Source organism: Haliotis cracherodii, unplaced genomic scaffold, assembly GCF_022045235.1.
Source record: "Haliotis cracherodii isolate W230 unplaced genomic scaffold, xgHalCrac1.p SCAF_6, whole genome shotgun sequence".
NCBI lineage: Eukaryota > Metazoa > Mollusca > Gastropoda > Lepetellida > Haliotidae > Haliotis > Haliotis cracherodii.
In genome coordinates this window covers 43,955,195-43,979,558 of record NW_027266319.1, presented here as the reverse complement: position 1 = coordinate 43,979,558, position 24,364 = coordinate 43,955,195, and the positions used below count along the sequence as shown (strand labels likewise).

Below are 24,364 nucleotides of genomic sequence, written 5' to 3'. Positions count from 1 at the left end.
TCAAAAATCTTGTAAAATTAACAGTATTAACCCATTGCATTCACATTCTACTCACAAGTGCAAAATGTTATTTATTATCTTCAGCCGAGAACAAATCTTAAGATTCCATTAACTGTAGATTTTAAAGGTGTTATTCCATTTATGGTTGAGCGAGGAAGTGACTATGGTTTTATGCTGCTTACCAATATTCCAGCAATATCACTGGGGGACACCAGAAATGGGCTTCACTCATTGTACCCATATTGGGAATCAACCCAGGTCTTCGGCGTCACGAGCCAATGTTTTAACCACTAGGCTACCCGACCGCCCCCACTTATGGTTGAGGTGATATGAGTGATAAATAGAGGTTATCACGCGAGTGTGTTTGGGGATGGTAAATATCCTGTATTTGGAATAAACATTGTATTTAGCGAGCCTTGGCTTGTTAAATACATAGTAATTGATATTTCTCCAGATTCTGATCGCTGAATGACAAGGGTGATGCCATGTTTGTTTATAAACAGTGAAAGTAGTCCCAACTTGACCTTTGATATTTGCATCTCTATCCGCATATGACCCCAACGGATATCGTTTTTATCCATTGGCTTTATTCTGCTGAGAAACCTACCCATTATATGATAATACAGTATAAAATCTCATAAAATTAGAAATATTGACCCATTACATTCAGATTCTGTCCACAAGTTTGAAATGTTATTTACTATCATCAGCTGAAAGAAAATCTAAAGATTCCATTAACTGTAGATTTTACAGGTGTTCTCCCTTTTTCTGGTCGAGGCCACATAAGTAATAATATATACTGAACAACAAAAGTTCCTGTGACATTAAATAAGATTTAATGCAAAGTTATGTTTTTTACCAAATCTGAAACAATTGCTGTTTGCAACAGATAAAAGACTCCTGTAAATGTTCAAATGGTTTAATTTATCATACTAAATGTTTCTGAATCAGCTCCAAGTCATATGGTCTATGGCGAATGTGGTAGATACCCGTTATATATTTGTTCATATTTACGTTTACTCAGATACTGGCTCAAAATAACAGAGATGTCGCGGGAACGAATCCCAAGAAAATGCTACGAAATGCTTGTCTATCGTGATAGTGTTGCTTACGTAACCTGGGCATCAAACATTAAGCATTTACTCTTCTCTCACGGATTTGGATATGTTTGGCTAAATCAAAGCGTTGGAGACAAAATGTATTTTCTTAGCTCTTTTGAGCAGGTAGCAATTGATATGTTTACTCAAAACTGGAGGTCGTCACTAGATAACAGTACACGCTACGACGTCTATAAAACCTTTAAATATTGTCTAACACAAGAGGTTTACCTGCATACTATAACAGAGAGAAAAATTAGAGACACATTTATTAAACTCAGGCTAGGGTTAAATGATTTGATGTGCAACAGGGGTCGCTTCTCCTCTATTTCTAAGGATATGCGTTTTTGTCCATTCTTCGAAAACCATATTGAAAACGAATTACACTTTTTGTTTATATGTCCAATTTACGACAACCTAAGATTGAAATATATGCCTGATATCACTAAGAACCACTATTCCATGAACAAAATATTATCTTTTAATGGTATCCCTAGTCAAAAATTAACTAAGATATTACAATACATCTATCAAAGTCTACGAGTGCGTAGTAAATTACTTAGTAAATCCGATATGTCCAGAAATAATTAGTTGTTTTGAAACTTTCGCATCTAGATCAGGAGTATCTACATTTCATTTTAGTCGGTTTGTTTCTACTAGAAATGCATATACATTTAAATTGTCAAATTGTCATGACATGATGAGGATATTACTGATAGAGCCTTTTGTATTGAACGTCATGCTATGGCTGAAAGCCTTTGCGACGTAAAACTTCATATTTCCATTCCATTCCTTTTGTATTCCTTTTGTATTTCATACTACTACTGCTGTCACTGTGGTTATTACCACTGTTATTACAATACTTCTATTACATGTCAAGCATCATATTGGTTATCCAATAATTATATAATGCGCTGTACAGCTGTAAATGATATTGTTTATCTGAATGTGTATATGGGCCAATGGCCTTTCATACAATAAAGACTGATTGATTGACTTCAGAAAATGCGTGATTTCATAAAAAACATGAACATGCCAAAATGTCAATTTACAAATCAATAGTGTGTGTGTCCACCTCTGGCTGCAATGCAAGCAACACGTCTTCGTCTCATGGAATATACCAGGCGTCGCACAAAGTCATGTGGGATATCTGTCCATATCTGCTGGAGCATGTTTGAAGTTCCTGCTGTTTCTGTGGAACATGTGGTTGACGTTGAAGGCGCCGATCCATCTCATCCCATATGTGCTCGATTGGTGAGAGATCAGGGGAGTGAGCCGGCCAGGGGATGACAATTACGTTGGTTTGTTGAAGAGAATCCTGAACAAGTCGAACAATATGAGACCGGGCATTGTCATGTTGAAAGGTAATGCCTGGGCCATGACGACGACAAAACGGTAGAACAACAGGGCCAGTGATCTCGTCGCGGTAGCGCTGTCCAATGAGATTTCCCTTTACCACTATCAAACAGGTCCTCTGTCTTGCTGTAATTCCACCCTATACCATAATGCTGCCGCCCCCAAACCAATCTTCTTCCATAACAAAACGATTGAAGTAACATTCACCTTGACGTAGGTACACGAATCCGTGCATCGCTTTGGCTGAGGTGAAAACGAGACTCGTCAGTGAATAGAACTTGTCCCCACTGCATGGCCGTCCAGCGTAGACGCTGTCTACACCAGTGTAGACATGCTTGATGGTGGTTTCCTGTCAAAATGGGACTTCTGGTGGGTCTTCTGGCGACAATCCCTGCACATCTGAGGTGGTGAGGTACGGTTTGTAAAGATATTTGTCAAAGGCCAGGGATGCTTCTTGCAGTCACTGTTGCTGGCTGAAATCGATTTCGTAGGTGTATTGTTCAAATCCAGTTGTCTTGTCGATTATTGGTTACGCATGGCCTGCCACTGCGAGGATGGTCTCTGACTGCATTCGTCTGTTGCCAATGTTGCCATAAACACCAAATTGCTCACAGTCGCTCATTTTCGGACAAGCGGGGCATTTCGTAATGTGGAATAATTGCGTAAATTTGTTGTTTTTCTGAGCGGTTGTTGTCAGCACGATGCTAAACAATGCACATGGAATCCAGTTAACGCACATGTTTTTATACCCATTCTTGGGTAGTGAAATGCATGGGGCTTGCATAAAAGTCAACTTTTGCATCGAATGCATGCTTTTCTGTAGCAGTTGCGTTTTTGTGACTAGATTCCATACATGTACTACAATATTGAAAACCAAACTTCACTTGTTTGAAAAATACACTAAAATATTGGTGTCACAGGAACTTTTGTTGTTGAGTATAGTACCTGGAAAATGAAATGAGAACAAAGAAGTACTGCTTATTACCATAGTTAATGTAGAGATCTACTTGAATGTTGAGGTAAAATGTACATATTGATAATCTATGTCAGGCAGAATAGTTTCTTTTTGTCTTTGCTTCAGGAGTTCACAAAGTATTAGTAAGAATTAGTCTTCAGGCGAATCATATGTCCTGTGATGAAAATATGAGGGCTATATTGAATTTTACTTATCGCGTACATGATGACACTTTCAAAGACATGTTAGGAGGGGTTACTTTGATCAGAAACATTATTCTTCAAGGTCAAATTGTTGGTTCTCAAACTCGCTCCAAGAGAGCATTGCTACCTTTTATTGGTGAATTCTCACACAATTTATTTGGTGCCGCCCTGACAGCGACGTGAACATAATACGACAACATATCAATATCTTATCAAACAGAATGAGAGCTGAAGAAACAGCTTTTAATGTGTCACAGGATTACATGGGTTTGTACATATTTAAGGCTAATGACAGAATGGATGGTTTGAAGCAAGGTATAATTCAAATAATTCCAGTAAAGTAAAATTATTTTTTTCTGCTACAACATTAACAATATGTGTCAGGTCAGTGCTAGCAGTAGCTCGCCTGTTTTCAGTTGTTTGAGCCCTCAACAGACCAATGAACCCTTCAGTATAAACTATCAATTTCCACTTTCCCCATTTTGGCTTTAGCAAGTCTAGAAATAGACAAATACACATATCCATGGAAGGTGGTAATACATCAATCTATACAGATGTTCACAGGTCATAATCAACCTATGACATTTTATACACATTATCATCATACAATCTTCACTAAATGGAATGTTAAGATTTCTTCTTGGCTGATGATAGTAAATCACATTTCAAACTTGTGAGCAGAACCTGAGTGTTATGGGTCAATGTCTAATTTTAAGAGATTTTTTGCTATTTTATTACTCATATCCCCTCGACCAGAAATGGGATAACACCTATAAAATCTACAGTTAATGGAATCTGAAGATTTTCTTTTGGCTGCGGATAGTAAATCACATTTCTAGCTTGTGAGCAGATTCTGAATGCTATGGGTTAATATTTCTAAGTTTAAGAGATTTTTTACAATATCATTACTCATCTCCCCTCAGCCAGAAATGGGATAAAGTCTATAAACTCGACAAATAATGGAATCTTAAGATTTCTTCTTGGCCGATGATAGTAAATAACATTTCTAGCCCGTGAGCAAAGCCTGAATACTTTGAGTCAAGATTTCTAATTTCTTGTCGGTTGATGATAGTAAATAACATTTCAAACCTATGAACAAAGGTCTAAATGTAATGGGTCAGTATTTCTAATTTTAAGAGATTTTTGACTATATTATGACTCATATCACCTTGACCAGAAGTGGGATAATGCCTTTAAAATCTACAATTAATAGAATCTAAAGCTTTCTTCTCGGTTGATGATAGTAAATAATATTTCACACTTGTGGACTGAATCTTAATGTAATAGGACAATATTTCTAATTTTAAGAGATTTTTGACTATTTTATGACTCATATCACCTTGACCAGAAATGGGATAATGCCTTTAAAATCTACAATTAATGGAATCTTAAGATTTCTTCTTGGTTGATGATAGTAAATAATATTTCACACTTGTGAACAGAATCTTAATGTAATGGGTCAATAATACTAATTTTAAGAGATTTTTGACTATATTATGACTCATATCACCTTGACCAGAAATGAGATAACACCTATAAAATCTTCAGTTAACGGAATCTGAGGATTTCTTCATGACTACTGATAGTAAATAACATTTCAAACCTATGAACAAAGGTCTAAATGTAATGGGTCAGTATTTCTAATTTTAAGAGATTTTTGACTATATTATGACTCATATCACCTCGACAGAAATGGGATAATGCCTTTAAAATCTACAATTAATGGAATCTAAAGATTTCTTCTCGGTTGATGATAGCAAATAATATTTCACACTTGTGGACAGAATCTTAATGTAATGGGTCAGTGTTTCTAATTTTAAGAGATTTTTGACTATTTTATGACTCATATCACCTTGACCAGAAGTGGGATAATGCCTTTAAAATCTACAATTAATGGAATCTTAAGATTTCTTGTTGGTTGATGATAGTAAAAATAACATTTCAAACCTATGAACAAAGGTCTAAATGTAATGGGTCATTATTTCTAATTTTAAGAGATTTTTGACTATATCATTACTCATCTCCCCTCAGCCAGAAATGGGATAAAGTCTATAAACTCGACAAATAATGGAATCTTAAGATTTCTTCTTGGCCGATGATAGTAAATAACATTTCTAGCCCGTGAGCAAAGCCTGAATACTTTGAGTCAAGATTTCTAATTTCTTGTCGGATGATGATAGTAAATAACATTTCAAACCTATGAACAAAGGTCTAAATGTAATGGGTCAGTATTTCTAATTTTAAGAGATTTTTGACTATTATCACCTCGACAGACATGGGATAATGCCTTTAAAATCTACAATTAATGGAATCTAAAGATTTCTTCTCGGTTGATGATAGTAAATAATATTTCACACTTGTGGACTGAATCTTAATGTAATAGGACAATATTTCTAATTTTAAGAGATTTTCTACTATATTAATACTCATATCACCTTGACCGGAAATGGGATAAAACCTACAAACTCGACAAATAATAGAATCTTAAGATTTTCTTTTGGCTGATGATAGTAAATCATATTTCAAACATGTGAGCAGAATTTGAGTGCTTTGGGTCAATATTTCTTATTTTAAGAGATTTTTGACTATATCCTTACTTATCTTGCCTTGACCAAAAATGGGATAACACCTTTAAACTCTACAATTAAGGTAATCTTAAGATTTTCTTTTGGCTACTGATGGTAAATCACATTTCTAACTTGTGAGCAGAATCTGAATGCTATTGACCAATATTTTTAATTTTAAAAGATTTTTTGCTATTTTATTACTCATATCCCCTAGACCAGAAATGAGATAACACCTATAAAATCTTCAGTTAACGGAATCTGAGGATTTCTTCATGACTACTGATAGTAAATAACATTTGAAACTTGTGAGCAGAATCTGAATGCAATGGGTCAATATTTCTAATTCTAAGAGATTTTCTACCATATTATTATTCATATAACCTTGACCAGAAATGGGATAACGCCTTTAAAATCTACAATTAATGAAATCTTAAGATTTTCTCTTGGCTGCTGATAGCAAAGCACATTTCTAGCTTGTGAGCAGAATCTGAATGCAATGGGTCAATATTTCTAATTTTTAAGTGAGTTGGGTTTAACACCGCTTTTAACATTATTCCAGTTATATCACGGTGTGTCAGCTTAATGTGGGAGGAAAGCCCGAAGGAAGTGATGGTGCTGACAAACCTAGAAGCATTATTGGGGTGAACCGGGATTTGAACCAACCATCATAGGTTGCTGGCGGATCAAAGGGACGCAACTCTGCACAGTGAATCGCGGCGCCTTAGACGACACGGCCACCTGTGCCCCCTCTAATTTTAAGAGATTTTTTACTATATCATCACTCATCTACCCTTGACCAGAAATGGGATAACACCTTTAAAATCTACAATTAAGGAAATCTTAAGATTTCTTCTTGGCTGATGATAGTAAATAACATTTCAAACCTGTGAGTAAAGCCTCAACACTTTGAGTCAAGATTTCTAATTTTAAGAGATTTTTTTACTATATTATTATTATTCATATAACCTTGACCAGAAATGGGATAACACCTTTAAAATCTACAATTAAGGAAATCTTAAGATTTCTTCTTGGCTGATGACAGTAAATATCATTTCAAACCTGTGGACAAAGCCTCAACACTTTGAGTCAAGATTTCTAATTTTAAAAGATTTTTTTTACTATATTATTATTCATATAACCTTGACCAGAAATGGGATAACACCTTTAAAATCTACTATTAATGAAATCTTAAGATTTCTTCTTGGCTGATGATAGTAAATAACATTTCAAACCTGTGAGGAGAATCTGAATGCTATGGGTCAATATTGCTAATGTTAAGAGATTGTTGACTATATTATTACTCACATCCCCTCAACCAGAAGTGGCATAAATGTTATGCTTTCAAGAATGAAAGGAATCTTGAGAGTTTTGTTTTCTGAACATCGTCATTCACATTTACAACCTTTGAGAAACATGTACTTTGACAATAAGCTGTGCATATGAAACTACATAGTTTAAAAAAAAGCTTCGTCCCCTTCACACCTGTAATATCTGATCATCATGGAGGGACTGACTGCACAATGCATGACATTGTGCTAGGTCTGTACCTGCCTTGATAGAAACCACAGAAAAAAGGTAAAAAGTAAAGGTATAATGACTTACCTACACATTCTCGTCTTTCAAAGAAATATTATCTTAGAAACTTCAGCCACTTGGCCTTCAACAGCAAGGACCAGACGACCATTTTGATCAAGTTGTAAAGGGAGGATAACTCTTACTGTTGCTTTGTCTTGCAAATTTTAATGTCAATGGTTACAGAGCATGAGATAACAAGTTCAGTTCTCTATTAGTAATGGATTTATTAAATATATGTTATCTGTCTTAAGTTGGTAATTTTGAAACCTTTCTAAATATTTCAATCATATTAAATAATATCATTTAGATTCCATATCGTCTCCCCAGAAATATGAGGACATTTTGCTGGCAAAACGGTTATGAAAGCTTCAACGTTTTTATGTCAATAACCTACCAGGAATGGTTCAATGAGTTTCCCAGTTATTTTAATACTGACCAGGAAGGAGATTTTGTCATACCGGGTATTACATATGTATTTTTTCCTTTAAATCAATGAGAAAAAGAATAGGGTGGTGGGTGAATCAAAGGAACATTAAAGAAATCTTTTTTTAACAAGAGAAATCTTTTTCAACAATTTCTACTCTAATATTTCTATATGTAATTAGTTTCTTTTATTTTTTAAGTTAGACTTCTAAGATGAAGCACAAACTTTCTCACATCCTGCATCTGCTATGCCTGGAAGCAGTTACATGTACCTCCACCATTAATATAAGAAAATAGTTGCTTTTATCATCATGTACACAATAATCAAATGGAGTGATTTTTAATAATTGTTACCACTAAAATCTAACATGCTAATGATAGTAATATTTACAAAAAATGACTTTGGGACTTGAGAATACAAACAAAAATACACACATCAGTTGCCAGAGGGCTGTGAGGTGTTGTTGCTTAGAAATCCCTTGAACAGTACAAATTTAACTGTACCCCTTTCAACTCTGACATGTTGAGTATTCATTGTTTGATGTTTAATGACACACTTAGTTATATTCAAAATAATTAATATTATTATATTGATGTACATACCCTCCCACATATATTTTGTGAACATCATGGCCTATTGTACAATGTCATGAGTATTTATTCCTAGACATTTACCTGCTGTTTTACTGTGTATGAGAAGAAATATGTCCAACTCTCATAACTCTTGCAAAATTGCATAACACAAACATCCTAGGAACTTGAATTATTACGCTTGTATCCCCACCAATGAGTGGCATAACAACTTTAAAATACATAAATTAGAGAATAATTTTATTTTCATTTGGCTTTTGCTATTTTGTAGGAAACACTGTGTTCAGAAGTGGCCAAGATATCTATTTAACAGAAAATTTACTCTGTTATTAAACATGTCACCACCTCACAAAGGTTATGATATGATAGACAATTAAATAATACATTTGGGACTGATATCATGGTTAGAAATTAAACATGGCAATGGGCAGTAATTACAGATAATAAGCAACACGACCATTTTTATAGGAATTGCATTTTGTCATGAGCAATATGCATAAAAAGAAGAAATTGTATTCCGCTTTAGTTCCGCATTACCACTTTTATACGCTGCTATATTTAGCTGCAAATGTCGGTCATCGCGTCAGTAGCATTGCCATTGGCGCACTTTGCAGAACGGAGTAAAAATACAAAACACAAGAAGTGCAGATGATTTTGCTCTTTTTAAATGTTTGTCAATTAAACACATAGTTGCATGCCACAGATATAATTCTCTACGGTGTTTATCCCAGTTCTGGTCGTATCCCAGTTCTGGTCGCTACACACGTCTGTTGTTGACTGGTTTCCTTCTCTCTGTGTGTCGTCAACTTGCGATATGAAGAGACGAGTACAGGTTACGCCTCGCATCGATAAGCCCGGTCCCAGAGCTTTCTGTACTATCGCTGCCGCTAGTGACAACTCGCAACTGTGCCAGGTGGGTCACAACCCTGCATGGAGTAAACTCGCAACCAGACGAGGGTTCAACGTGTGTAGCGACCAGGGCCCTGTTCCATAAAGCGATCTTAGCGCTAAGTCGATCGTAACTCCCTTTCTTTAACACTGACTAATGACAGTCATCGCGCTAAGATCGCTTTGTGGAACGGGGTCCTGAACTGGGATACGCTACAGACGTCCGTGAAGCTATTAGAAGAACTGCAAGAAAAAAGGTTAGCAGTTTGGAGCTCATGTTCGGCCAGATTGCAAATTATTGTCCGATAATTTCACGGAACACCATAATAAAACCCTCAACGTCTGTAGATAGCATACGCCTACATTTCGGGTTCCAAGCAACTGGCGCTCATTTCATTGACTTTGCCGAAATCAAACTTGAAAATGACGAGAGACAGGAAGATTTGTATCAGAGACTAATGGCTTTTGTGGAGGACAATTTACTCCGCCGTGAAGGGGGAAAAACCCACCATGGCAATGCACCTGAAGAGGACGAGGAATTGTCACCATCGTTAGAAAATTTTGTTGTGCTCACATGGCTGAGGCTAATACACGTTGACCTTCCAAAGCTCGTTAAACAACGTTATGGGACAGATCTTCGCTCACGAACAATTTCCTCTTTGAAACCTGAAATCTCACAGGCTCTCAATTCACTTTTAGATGAAATCCGCAAAGCAGAGGATGCTAAGGTTATGAGGACAAACACTTCACAACAGCGCTCGTCATTCTCACGTTTTGCTAAAGCACAACAAACGGGTAGAAAGTTTCCAAAATCATGTCCACTGTGTAAAGCTTCAGGACGCAGCGATCATGTTCATTATCTCAGCGAGTGCAAGTTCCTTCCAGATCATGACCGGAGATACATGGTCAAAGCAAGACAAATTGCCAGTATACTTGATGACCCTGCTGACGATGCTAGTGATACAGTTGAATGTGTGTGCAGTGCCATCTACTGAACCTGTCTCCACTCTTCGTGTGCAAGTCCGTCAGTCGCCCTATATGTACTGTTTCTGTGGCCATCAGACGTCACGAGTCACTGTAGATAGTGGAGCTACTCGTAATATGATCCGCCTCTCAACAGCAACAGGCTTCGGCACTGACATCAAGACTAGCTCTCAGTCAGCCCATCAGGCAGATGGCTCTTCCCCACTGAAGGTAGTTGGTGAGACAAGAATCCTTTTCACACACGACAACAAGGAGTTCGATTTTAATGGTCTTGTGGTGGAAAACCTGGATGTAGAAGTCCTTGCAGGCATACCATTTATGGAGGCCAACGATGTGGCAGTACGCCCTGCAAAACATCAGATCATACTTGGTTATGGTACGACATACACATACGGTTCCACAGAAACAACTGGTCACAAACATACTGTGAGACGAGTTTGTGTACTCAGAGCCCCAGACACTTCTACTACCATATGGCCTGGAGACTTTATTGAGGTGCCGGTTCCTGAAAGTTTTGCTCCTGCGGATTTCACATTTGCCATAGAACCCCGCATGGATACCAGACCTGGGCGCTCTACCTTGTCATCCACTTGGCCAGAACTAGGAATTATCTCAAGTGTCTCAGGCAAAATCAGGATCCCGAATCTGTCCGACACTCCACAAATGCTCAAGAAACACGAGCACTTTTGCCAGATTTGCCCAGTTTTTATACCTGACTGCGACCCTGATTATGATGTCGAGCCGGCACATCTGCTACCACCAACTGTGTCCCCTCAAATTAAGGACATTGGTTTCTCATCCACTGTTTGTGTAGACCCAGACAATATCCTACCGCAAGATACCAAATCTCAGTTTGAGTTACTACTTACGGAGTTCGATGATGTGTTTAACCAACATATCGATGGCTATAACGGTGCTTCAGGCCCCATTCAAGCATTTGTTAACATGGGACCTGTACAACCTCCACAACGGAAGGGTCGTGTCCCGCAATACTCACGAGATAAACTTTCTGAGCTCCAACAGAAGTTCGATTAACTTGAGAGGATGGGTGTATTTGTACGACCTGAAGATGCAGGTATCCAAGTAGAATACCTCAACCCTTCTTTCCTAATCAAGAAGTCCAGTGGTGGTTACAGATTGGTGACCGCCTTCTCTGATGTAGGACGATACAGTAAGCCACAACCTTCCCTCATGCCTGATGTACTCTAAGACAGATTGCCAAGTGGAAGTACATTATGACCACAGATTTAACCAATGCCTTTTATCAGATTCCTCTGTCCAAGGAATCGATGAAATACTGCGGTGTAGTGACCCCGTTCCGTGCAGTGAGAGTATATGCCAGGTCTGCAATGGGAATGGCGGGCTCTGAAACTGCGTTGGAGGAGCTCATGTGCCGCATACTGGGGGATCTTCTAGATTAAGGGGTGATTTCTAAGCTTGCTGACGACCTTTATTGTGGTGCTGATAGCCCGGATGAGTTACTTCGTCAATGGAGACGCGTACTTGAAGTGCTCAAACACAACAATCTCAGGTTATCTCCTAACAAGACAGTCATTGCTCCCAGGACAACAACCATCCTAGGATGGCAATGGCACCAAGGATCCATTTAAGCAAGTCAACACCGCATATCAACTCTGGCTTCTTGTTCACCTCCGGAAACAGTGACTGGCTTACGGTCATTTATAGGAGCTTACAAGGTCTTGTTCCGTGTAATACCTGGTTGTTCCACACTCCTTGCCCCACTTGATGCTGAAGTGGGCGGTCGCCAGTCCGGTGAAAAGCTTCTGTGGTCTGACTCTTTGCTCGATGCCTTCAAAACAGCAGAGGCTGGTCTCGCATCCAACAAATCCATAGTACTGCCTCACCCCGATGACCAACACTGGATTGTAACTGATGGTGCTGTTAGGAAGCCAGGAATTGGAGCAACACTATATGTAACACGTAGTGACTCGCCACGACTAGCAGGATTCTTCAGTGCCAAACTTCGGCGACAACAGGTTGCATGGTTACCATGTGAAGTGGAAGCCCTTTCAATTGCTATCGCTACCAAGCATTTCAGTCCTTTCATTATCCAGTCAAAACACAAAGCATGTATCCTTACCGACAGTAGACCATGTGTTTTGGCATTTGAGAAGTTATGCCGTGGGGAGTTCTCTGCTAGTCCTCGGGTGTCTACCTTCATATCGACACTTAGCTGCTACCAAGCAATGATACAACACCTCGCTGGCTCTGCAAATGTGCCATCCGATTTTGCAAGCAGAAATGCACCAGAATGTGACAATCCCTCTTGCCAAATGTGCTCCTTCATTGAGTGCAAGAAAGCTCTGTTGTTCGACAACTGTCTATAGAGGACATCATGAATGGAACTACCCGCCTTCCTTTCAGAAGCAGGTCTGCTTGGCGTTTCTTGCAAGAGGAGTGCCAGGATCTTTGACGAACACATGCTCATCTTCTCCAAGGTACCCGACCATCCAAGAAGGTAACAAACTTCAGGGATGTCAAACGATACCTAAATGCAGCAACCATCTCAAAGGATGGATTGCTTGTTGTCCAAAAATCTGACCCACTCGGTTCACCAAGAGAGTGCATTGTTGTCCCAAGACAAGTATTAGACGGAGTCCTGACTGCCCTACACATACAACTGGATCATCCATCTGCACACCAACTCAAGCAAGTATGCCATAGATACTTCTTTGCTTTAGACCTTGACAGATCCATAAACAGTGTCTCAAAATCTTGTCACCGGTGCGCCTCCTTGCGTAAGACACCTCATGTTGTTGTAGACCAGAGCACCAGTGATCCACCTGAAACTGTTGGGTTTGCATTTGCGTCAGATGTTATGCGCAGGGAACGACAACTCATCCTCGTTCTACATGAATGTGTCACATCCTACACTGCGGCTAGCATCATTACTGACCCAGCTCCAGGCTTTATCAGTCTAGTCACGTATGAACGCCTTCAGCAACATAGAATTACCCTAGAAATAAGCAGAGTGAAGAATGTGAACAAGAACCCAGTTGCTGAAAAGGCCATACAAGAATTAGAGGACAAGCTTGTGCGCCAAGACCCTGTACGGGGCCCCACTACACCAACAGCTCTTGCCATTGCTTTCGCCCGCCTAAACATGCGCATTCGTTCACGAGGCCTGTCTTCTCGAGAGATGTGGACCCAGAGAGACCAATTCACAAACTGTCAGTTGCCTCTGTCCGTCAAGCAGTTGATCACAGAGCAACATGTTAATCGCCAAACAAACCGTGGTCACAGTGAAAAATCCAAGGCCCCTCGGAGTCATCGACCTGTTATTGATCAACTTGAGATTGGCGACCTGGTGTACCTTCATAACGATCGCAATAAAACATGTAATCATAGGAATCGTTACCTAGTAGTCGCCAAAGATGGCCTCTGGTGCAATGTCCGCAAGTTCGTTGGGACCCAACTGCGGAACACTTCATACAGAGTTAAGCTCTCAGAATGTGTTAAAGTCCCCCTTTGGAACAAGACACGTGTGCATGAAGCGAACAGTGAGGACACCTGACCCACCTGAGACACTTCACCAGACACCAGAGACTCCGCACATTCCTCTGGAAATATCTACTCCTCCTCTGCCACCGCTTAAGGATGCGGTGTTTGATGACAATCACCCAACTGACATCAGTTCTGCGTCGGATCAGTCTGACCCCCTATTTGAACCATGTATACAGTCATCTTCAACTTCAAGGCCATCGCGTCAACGTCAACGTCAATGACCAAAGCGATTTGATGAATACGTTTTGGACTTTTGAAGTATCGTGTTTGTTTATTAAATGTTGTGTTTGTGAGGGGCAGAATAATCCCCATCAAGCAGAAGGCAGTTTACCCTATGATGGTTTACTTACCAATTGATTTCATGGTTAACCAGAAATTGGATCTTTATTACATCATTGTTTACTCTCATCTTGACTGTTTGGGTCAAGAGAACTTATGCCAAGGAATCAAGTTGTTTTTCAGGCCTATTTCCTTCATTATGGTTTGTTTAGATAACTTTTATCATGAAGAAAAAAAGAGAGTCACACCAACGCAGGTTTGCTTGGCGTGTATTCATGTCAGCAGAGTTAGCTCCACTTTGGTAGCTTGCGTTTCTTGGGAGGCTCGCTTGGGTTTCGCGCTCGTTTCGAGTGTTGCAAATAAATGTCATCAAGTGTTTACCTGTGTCCTGTCGATGTGTGTCAAGTGTACAGTTCCTCTTAACCTAACTGGCGCTATACCTGTCGTAAGTTTATTTTATCTTCATCCAAGATGGCGGCATACTTTTCCATAGATATTTTGCCAATCAATTAGTCCGCTTTACGTTCAAACATTGACATTTCATTTTGTAAAACTGAGTGATTCAAATTGACACTTCGAAAACATGAAGTATGCATCAAGGATTTCACGTAAAAAATGTTCTTAATCGCGACAGCGATCCACATAACTGTGGAGTCGATAGCTTACAATAAATTTCTATCCAAGTCTATGCTTAAGAAGTGTGAAACAACATACCTTTTCGATAATTTGGGAAGGATAAAAACGGAAGGTGTCGGCAGGCTACAGTAATGACCGTGACCTCATTGATAACTCAGGGGGAGCTATTCTTAGTTCAAACTCTAGTTGAGAGTGGTTTCCCTTTGTATTCGCCATGGACACCTTGCTCAATGGTACAGTTTTCATAAAGCGCAGAGTTCAGCTGTTATAGTTTCTGGATCGCATTTGTGTCAATGCTTTAGTCTTTATTTTGGCATTTTATAAAATTATATCAATCTACACATGTAATAAAAACCATAAAGATTTCGCATAAGTTTTTACATCTAAAATCGTGTGGGACGGGTGGTTTTAATAATTGAATTTTAACTATACAGTGTAGTATTTATTGACTTAACAAGGAAATACATGCGATCAAATATTTGTTTTCAATATCTAATATTTTTCTTGCAAAAGTAATTGTAATTTGTTTCGTTTTAAATTCAATACCTATGTTATCTATATCATCTTGAAAAACAAATATTTGAAAAAAATATGATTAAAAACTGTGTGTTGAACAATTGCATTCTTTAAAAACAGGTGATTAACGGCATATAGATGTATTCAATTAAATAGAACAATTTACTGAAATTTTGACAGTAAAAGTTAAGCACAGATTTTCGTATCGACAAATCAAATAAAAAATGGGTTCTCATGCTCGTTCTGGTTCTCGTCAAAATGTAGCATAGTTTGCAAATTCCAATATACATGTATGTTCGCATAAAAAAAAAGTTTATTGAATGAAATTTACTGATCAATATAAAATACACATTTTCAACACAATAATCTTTGCATTCAATAAACTGGTTTTAAAATATTTTGGTAAGTAATAAATATAAATGTTAACAGTAAATCATCAGTGACATACTTGCACATCCTGTTCAGGATGGCAGACGGTCGATGTACACAAAAATGGGGATTAACAAATAGGATTGGCATCTAAGAAATAACAGCAATTAAGTGTTTCAAGGCATATAGATGTCATGGCTCCAGGGTAATGAGCCTTTGCAATCAAATGTTCTTCAGACAATGGGTGTTGTAAATCAGTCACCATGACAATATCCCTCCGTTACGTGAAGCTTGGACCCCAAGCTTACATGAGTCCAAATTGATATATGTGTTAACTTTTTCACCCCAAAAACAACCATGCAAATGTGAACAAAATTATGATACATGAAATCCTTATGCAACAAATATATCTATGCAATGATATGAGAGTGATCATCTAGCCAATTTGATTTAGTGCCAGTTTGAAAACTAACAAAGTGATCTTTGTAATGTGCAATTTCACTACAAGGTAATTACCCAGGGTACCGCTTTTCACAGATTCAATAAATATATCACTTAAGGTTCTTTGAATTCAGGAGTCTGGCTTGGCGGTGCGACTCAGTACCGAATAATGATAATGAGTAATGTTATAAAAAGTACAAATTAAACATCTCAGCAAATATTTCGCATAAAGAAATTTGAAACCAGGAGTCTAGCTTTACCGCGTGACTCAAACGGTACTTGTGGGTACTATTGCCCTTTTAAGTACAATGGGTGCTCTTCCCGTGTCTTTGACGGAGCTTGCCCAGATATTGTGGGTGCGATGCCCAAGAAAAAAAATCCTTAATTCCGACATCAAAACTCTGAAATGCTGAATATTGCTGTGCTGTGAATTACTTAATACTGACATACAATAAACATATGTGTGGGGGTGGCTCACCCAAGAATATCCCTAATCTGAATTCAAAGTCCTAGACAATACATTCAATTTTGTACCAAACTGTGCACATTAATTACTTGTAACAAATGACAAACTTTGTCGTTTAGATTTTTGAAATTACGAGTCGAGCTTTAAGGTGTGACTCGATAACCCTACAGCTTAGATTTGTCTGGGCCCTAACTGCAACTATATGTCTGGCGTGGCCTGGAGACATTTCAAAGATTCCCTACACAATAACTTCAAAGATCTAGCTTGACTAAAGATGTAATTTGGAGTATATTGCACATATACAAAACTGAATTTTGTAAAGACACATTTTAGCATTAATATACTGGCTTTGATTAAACATACCTGGTTGCACTATTCAACAGTCACACAATATATATCCTTGATTGAGTCCATGTAAGTAAACACAAATTAGTAAGTCCCAATGAGATATCTTGTACACAGTGTACATCTTGTAGGTGCCTGTAAGGCGGTTTCTGTATTGTGCAGGGTCTTCGCGAAGATGGCTGTGGTCAGATCTCTGTGGGATACGCGTGTATACTTCTTTTCTTAGGTCATGTGCAGGAACGACATCTTGAAGGGGAATACTTAGCAGTGTTGCTAAGATATTCGAGCAGGGAAGGTTTGGGATCGGAGAACTTGTTCTTGATCAGGGAGGTTCTTGTTCTTTCTTCAATCTCGTTACAGGCCGTTTCTTCGTTCTTGGTGATTGGCCTCCGGGAAGGTAGAATATCCTTTTAATAAGAGATTGTCACTTCCTACAGTATTGTGAACCATATGCCATGCTGCAAAGAGGTACAGGAAAGGACAGACTAAGAAGTCTGTCATACCCGATAGCTCCACCAAATTAACAATGCGTGTCAGTCCAACGTTGATTAATGAATAATTTGCATACTCGTATATGCAAGAGGCGACGTACGTTGATTAATGAACAATTTGCATACTCATATATGCATACCCGATGTATGGTTCTCAGTAGGAAGTGACAACTTGGAGACGATGGCTTGCGGTATATACAGTTTTACTTTATACATGTAGATATATACATACAAAAGACACTATGTGCCTGGTCAGCACATAGTGGTAGTGGTTGTTGTCTAGGTGCCCCGGAGCACCCAGCTTAACCCTAGCTAGGCTAAGGGTAAGACCTTTCTTCTCCTTCTCTCTCCTCTCTCAATCTTTCTGGACCAAGGCTTATATAGCCAAGGTCACCTGACATTTAGTAAGTAATAAATATAAATGTAAACAGTAAATCATCAGTGACATACTTGCACATCCTGTTCAGGATGGCAGACGGTCGATGTAAACAAAAATGGGGATTAACAAATAGGATTAGCATCTAAGAAATAACAGCAATTAAATGTTTCAAGGCATATAGATGTCATGGCTCCAGGGTTATGAGCCTTTGCAATCAAATGTTCTTCAGACAATGGATGTAGTAAATCAGTCGCTTTGACAGTGTTTTTAATATTTAACTCTACATCTTCCCGTTTTATGTTTAAAAAATATATAGATATACTTGAGACCATTCAAACAATAAAATCGTTGTCACGTTTAGGGTCAACGGACAAATACTAGTAAATGATCCTCAGCAATGCTGTCAGACAAGCCAAACATTATTGAACTACGTTCTGGAATAGATTTGACACATTACAAAGTATTTCGCTTCTTAGTCATATTTAAATGAAATCAGTTTATTAGCTCTACTTAATTTAAAAGGATAGAAAATGACTACATTATATGTATGTTTACGTTAACTTGTGGCGTGTTCAATGAGACAACATTACTCTACAATTCCGAAATTATCTCTCTTTGCGAACGAAAATTAGTGTCACTTTTAAATTTTGAAAAGAATTATGGATCTAGATAGATAAAAAATAATTTCATCATCTAAATACTTATAGCTTGATATTGTATTTAAGTCCTTGGTTAATTCGTGAAATATATTGGATACATAAATAACGAAACAAACTTAACAAGCTTAGATTGTCATAAGATCTTGCTTGTGAGTGCGCTGCTTCCTGAACAATTTTTGTTTTGAGTGTTTCCACGTATAATGTTGGTGTTTACACTAATATAAACTTGACTTTTGACATAAACACAAACATATACAGTATACATCACTTAACATCAGACTTGAACACGCATGTTAAATGCTGAACGCATATGCTGTTCGATTAAAGGTCTCGTCATTGTCATTTAGAATAACGTCCCTTACCTTCGTCCTTGACTCTGTACGCGATGTGTTTATATCATAAAGTTCTGCGCGGTCACGAGAGGACCATTTGAAGGGAAAATAGTGAAGTATCCTTTGCACATTATTTCCATTCTAATAGCTAAAGTGTGGTAACACTTTACTTATTGATTATAACATTTTTTGGCATTTTGTGATACAGAGTGAAGTCATGAGTAAACAGAAAACTCGATCAGACGATTATACTGACATAGAAAGCTCAGACAATAGTCTGAATAATAAGGACACTATGGCTCGTATGTTCACTAAATTAATGTGTTTTCATGAAGATATGTTCGAAAAATTCATGGATGTACATGAGAACCTGCAAGATTTCAAGTCTAAATATGAGAGTGACATGCGGGATATGATAAGGGCACTTGAACAAAAGAATGATGAAATCAAAATATATTACAGTGAAGTCCAGAAGCTCAAGTGTAAGGACAAAATGAAATCTGAAATCACTACGTTAAAAAGTGAAATCCAGAGGAAGGATGTTGACATTAAGGACATGAAAGACACTCTGAATACAACAATAAATGGGATAAATAAAACAGCCTGTGCAATTGATGGCAAGATTGACTGTATGAATACCAGAAACAAGTTACTCTATTCAGAGGCAGTTAACAACCCAAGCTGTGGCGAGACCCGGCCTCCAGTTCGGCCCAACTAAAGGCCATTCACTGCTGAAGGTAACTTCAGTCCAGGCTATGATGTAACACACCATGCAGTACATGCAACCTGCGCTGATATCCATCCACCACCAAACCCAGAGGACAGCTTACTCCTGGATGATAGCCAACCCCACGAGCACGTGCCCGACACGACAAAACAAGCTGAAAACATCAGAGACAAGCCTCAACCCAAGACAATGTATCTAGCCATCCTAAGGAACATCAACATTTAAGATCTGTGCGGTTTGGTAATCAGTGGAGACGATCTTTCACAGGTGTTGCTAAATACAAGAACAGGAGACTGTGATGTCATATGTGAGAGCAGACAAATCATTTGACATAGTGAAAGACGCTATCGTCGACTACGCCAAAGAACTGGTTGTGACCATTACAAATGTAATTCTCCTACGCCACTGGGAAGGCTCTAGCCCAACCTATACCATCTGTATTGCAGTTCCTGTACAGTGTGCCAAGATAATATTGGACGACTACACATTCTGGCCCCAGAACGTGAACTGTAGAGAATGGGTTCCCTGTAACTCATGGTACTCTAATGATAAACAAGGCGAGAGTGAGTATTAACTGTGATGCCTCATCCTGCAACTCTAGCCATCAACGTATGTACACTGATGACCCTACTCAACCTAGCTACATGGAACATTCGTGGTATCAAACATGGAACGGCTGAGCTGTGCAATAAACTCGGCATATGTGACATCGTGCTTGTTACAGACCACTGGCTAGACAGGGAAAGCTTACAGTTTCTGGAAACATTCCACGGGAACTTTAATGTGTATTCGAAATCCATATGTGACTCTAACCAGCATCAGCGAGGTCCTGGAGGTGTAGCCATGTTTGTACTGAAAGGTGACTGGTGCAAAGTAACTCCTATTGGCACCCACTACAGCCGCCACGTACTGTGCATTAAACTACACATCGGCACTAGCGATGTGTATGTACTTGGGACTAGATTGCCATCAACAAATGTCCTAGACAGTGTGTACTATGAAGAACTGTACTATGTTATGGAACTCTATGACAAAAGCCATAGTAAACCAAAATATGACCCTGCCAATTATAGAGGAATAACAATGACGCCTGTATTAAGCAAACTCTTTGAAAGACTTCTTCTCAACAGAATAGAGTCGTGGGTAGATAATAACATAGAATTTCCCCATCCTTTGCAGTTTGGATTTAGACGTCACTATGGTGCTGAAACGGCTGTACTTACGTTAACAGAAAATATTGCATATTACAATGAAAGGATGTCGCCTGTATACTGTGCATTCTTAGATAACGAAAAAGCATTTGATCGGGTATGGCTTGATGGATTATTTATTAAACTTTATGATATAGGAATAACGGGTAAACTATGGAGAATATTAAGGTTCTCCTACAGCTCTATGAAATCATTTGTATGTTTTGAAGGATTTAAGTCAGATGCCTTCCCCATGAATCAAGGAGTAGGTCAAGGTAGAGTAATGTCCGCCTGGCTTTTCACGCTATTTATTAATGACCTTCTATATGAACTTGAAAACTCAGATTCTGGCTTAATTCTGCCATGGGGTAAATGCCCTGGGATCCTTCTTGCTGGCGACACCACTTTATTGAATATCTCAAATAAAGGCCTGCAAAATCTTCTTGATGTCGTTCAAAACTATGCTCATATGTGGCAGCTAAAATATAATGTAAGCAAGAGTGCAGTTCTATACTTTGGATGCCCAAACAATAAGGTTCAAACCACTAATGTATCAATTGGCGGTATGCATGTTCCACAAACGAAATCTATTAAATATGCAGGTGTATATCTTAGTACAGATAAATCATCACTTGAAAGTACAAAATTGCATGTGAAAAGTTACGTGTACTCATCAACACTAACCATAATAATGGGCTGTACTTTGGTGGTCTGAATCCTTTATAGTTTTACATGCAATGTATGGAGTAGAAAATCTCCGATATATAATATGCTACAACTTGTACAGAAGTATAACCTAAGGTATACACTTGTTAACTATGTCAATAATTGTCAATTTATCAAAAAAAATGCTGGTCCAAGTCCGTGAATGATGCTATTAAATCTCATTGAGATAATGTATTTTATGTCCATCTTAAATCAAGACTCAGTCTGTCAAGATATGTTAGAATAAGATCAAGTAATGAACACTATCTCTGGAAACTAGCCCTGGAGAAGTATGACCATTTAACTAATATTGCAAGGCTTGTATTCTATGGATCAGCTGAAATTGTCTCTAGAGAATGCTATTGTAAAACTGTTGCCAATGATATTGTAAAGCACGTGTTTATGTCCTGCACGATCAATATGAATGACCGAAATTTACTTTTTAACACCATATGTGATATCCTGGATGTAAACGTTTTTGTTAAGATTTGGGAGAAAGATGATGATGTTATTCTTGCGTTCTTACTTGGTGGATGTCCAATAGAATGTATTATGGAACTAGAAAGAGATGTGTGGGCAGAAGTAATAATTAATGTAAGCCGCTTTATAAGGAAATGGCAATACCTGCTACAAAAACTTGTATGTTTATGCACATGTGTAAATATACCCCCAATTCATGTTAAACATGTAACATAATCATATCTGCATATTGTGATCTTCATTCAATTGGAGGAAATAAAGAATATCTATCTATCTATCTTTGGCACATTATTTCCATTCTAATAGCTAAAGTGTGGTAGTAGTTGATGGCAGCGGTACAGTACCGCTCCTGGCTTCTGATTGGTCGAGAGGATAAGCGTGACCTCTATTACGTCACTTCTGGTCACGTGACCTGCGCATGCGCACAGGGCATTGTGGGTCCTGCGTGCGCATCCAAGATGGCGACACATCCGTTTTCGGTGCATGCGCATCCAAGATGGCGTCACATCCGTTTCCGGTGGCGTTCGCCTCCAAGATGGCTACACACCCGTTTCCGGTGGCGTGCGCCTCCAAGATGGCGGCACATCCGTTTCCGGTGGCGCGCCTCCAAGATGGCGTCGCATCCGTTTCCGGTGGCGCGCGCACCTCCAAGAGGACGTCGCATCCGTTCCCGGAGTGGAGGGAAGGGGAAAACCCAGAGAAGCGGTCGTAAAAGGTGAACAAGATCGACATGGTTGTTGTTCTTTGGTTGTTCTAAACATAGAAAAGGCGCTGGTGGTGGTGAAGGGAGGGAGGAAGGGAGGGAGGGAAGGAGGGAGGGAGGGAGGAGGAGGCGGGTTCTTGGTTTGGGTTTGAGGGTCGTCAAAGCAAAGGATGAAAGCGTTCTTTCGGGAGAGATGGGTGGCCCTGAAAAGGGCCGTTTTGAGGAATATCACTTCTTTACATGCAGGTAAACGCAGTGGTACAAAGGCACGGGTGGCTTGACACCTGTCTCCTGACAGGACACTTACTGGTGTGCTTTAAACGCCTCAAGTAGGGGTCCTTCAGGACAGTGTTGCAATAGATGCATTTGAAAGTGCCAGCCCGTGCCCTTGTGCCAAGGGCATATACTGGCAGGCACCCTTGGCACCTGCTGCATTGCCATGGAGGAGACAATGTTGGTGATGTTTCTTTCTTCAACTCCGAGTGGTACCCTTTGCACAGTGGCAAAGGCTGTGTCACTGAGACGATCTCTAAATCCCAGTTTTCTTCCATGTTGCTGCTGCTGCTGCTGCTGCTGATGATGATGATTATTTTCTTTTTACAAGTGGCACTGATCCACTCGAATGGTTGTTCTCTTGTTTTATAGGAGAGGCACTGACACCCTGCTTCCTGGTTGGTTCGCCTGGTTCGTTCCGATGCCTGGCCTGCACCTCGGTTTTCCAAAACGGACCGACCCATGTGTTTCTTTTCCATAGGAAATGGATTTTACCATGGGAGAGAAAGCACAACCCCGGTTCGGCCATTCAGAGCCCAGCATGGCCCGAGCGCGGCCTCTGATTGGTCGACAACCCAGGCTTTCGGGTTTTTTTCTTGGGTAGCCTTGGTATTTTTTAGGTAGACGGTCGTCTGAATGCTAAAGGTGGACCGTCATGGGTAGTCATGAACGTGATGTGCGAATGCCTACGTGATGTACGCTGTGTCACCCCATGCAAATCAGGATGTCATGTGTGTGTCTTCAAACAGACGTTGACGTTGATCCATAGAATTGTTATGCCATGCCTACGCGATGTACGTCATGTTGGTGGTGTTTCACGCGTGTCTTTACGCAAAACGTGGTGTCATGTGTGTGTGTGTGTGACTACAAACATTTATTTAGTATTTAGAGTGGATAGAGAAAGATCGATACACATACGTGACGTTTGCACACGTGATGTACTTCGTGTCGCGATGCTAACGTAGTGTTTCAACCGTGTCTTCATGCAAACGTAGTGTCATGTGTGTGTCTTCAAACAGACGTTGATCCATAGGATTATTATTATTATTAATTATATCGAGGTGTTGACACTCGTGTAGGTCTACAAACGTCCTGTTACACGTGTTTTCATGCACACGTGATGTTTGACTCGTGTCTCCATGCACACGTGGTGTACTACGTGTCTCTATTTATATATTTATATATATTTATTTTATTTTGAGACGTAGC

The 24,364-nt window shown here is 39.2% G+C and overlaps 1 protein-coding gene and 1 pseudogene across 1 annotated transcript in view; one reads left to right on the top strand and one right to left on the bottom strand.

The window, feature by feature from the left end:
- LOC139445690 (ras-related protein Rab-7L1-like) overlaps positions 1 to 24,364 on the bottom strand; it is a 164,146-nt gene that overhangs the window by 124,656 nt on the left and 15,126 nt on the right. The gene's annotated exons all lie outside the window — the stretch shown is intronic.
- On the top strand, positions 9,722 to 14,730 carry LOC139445913 (uncharacterized; annotated as a pseudogene).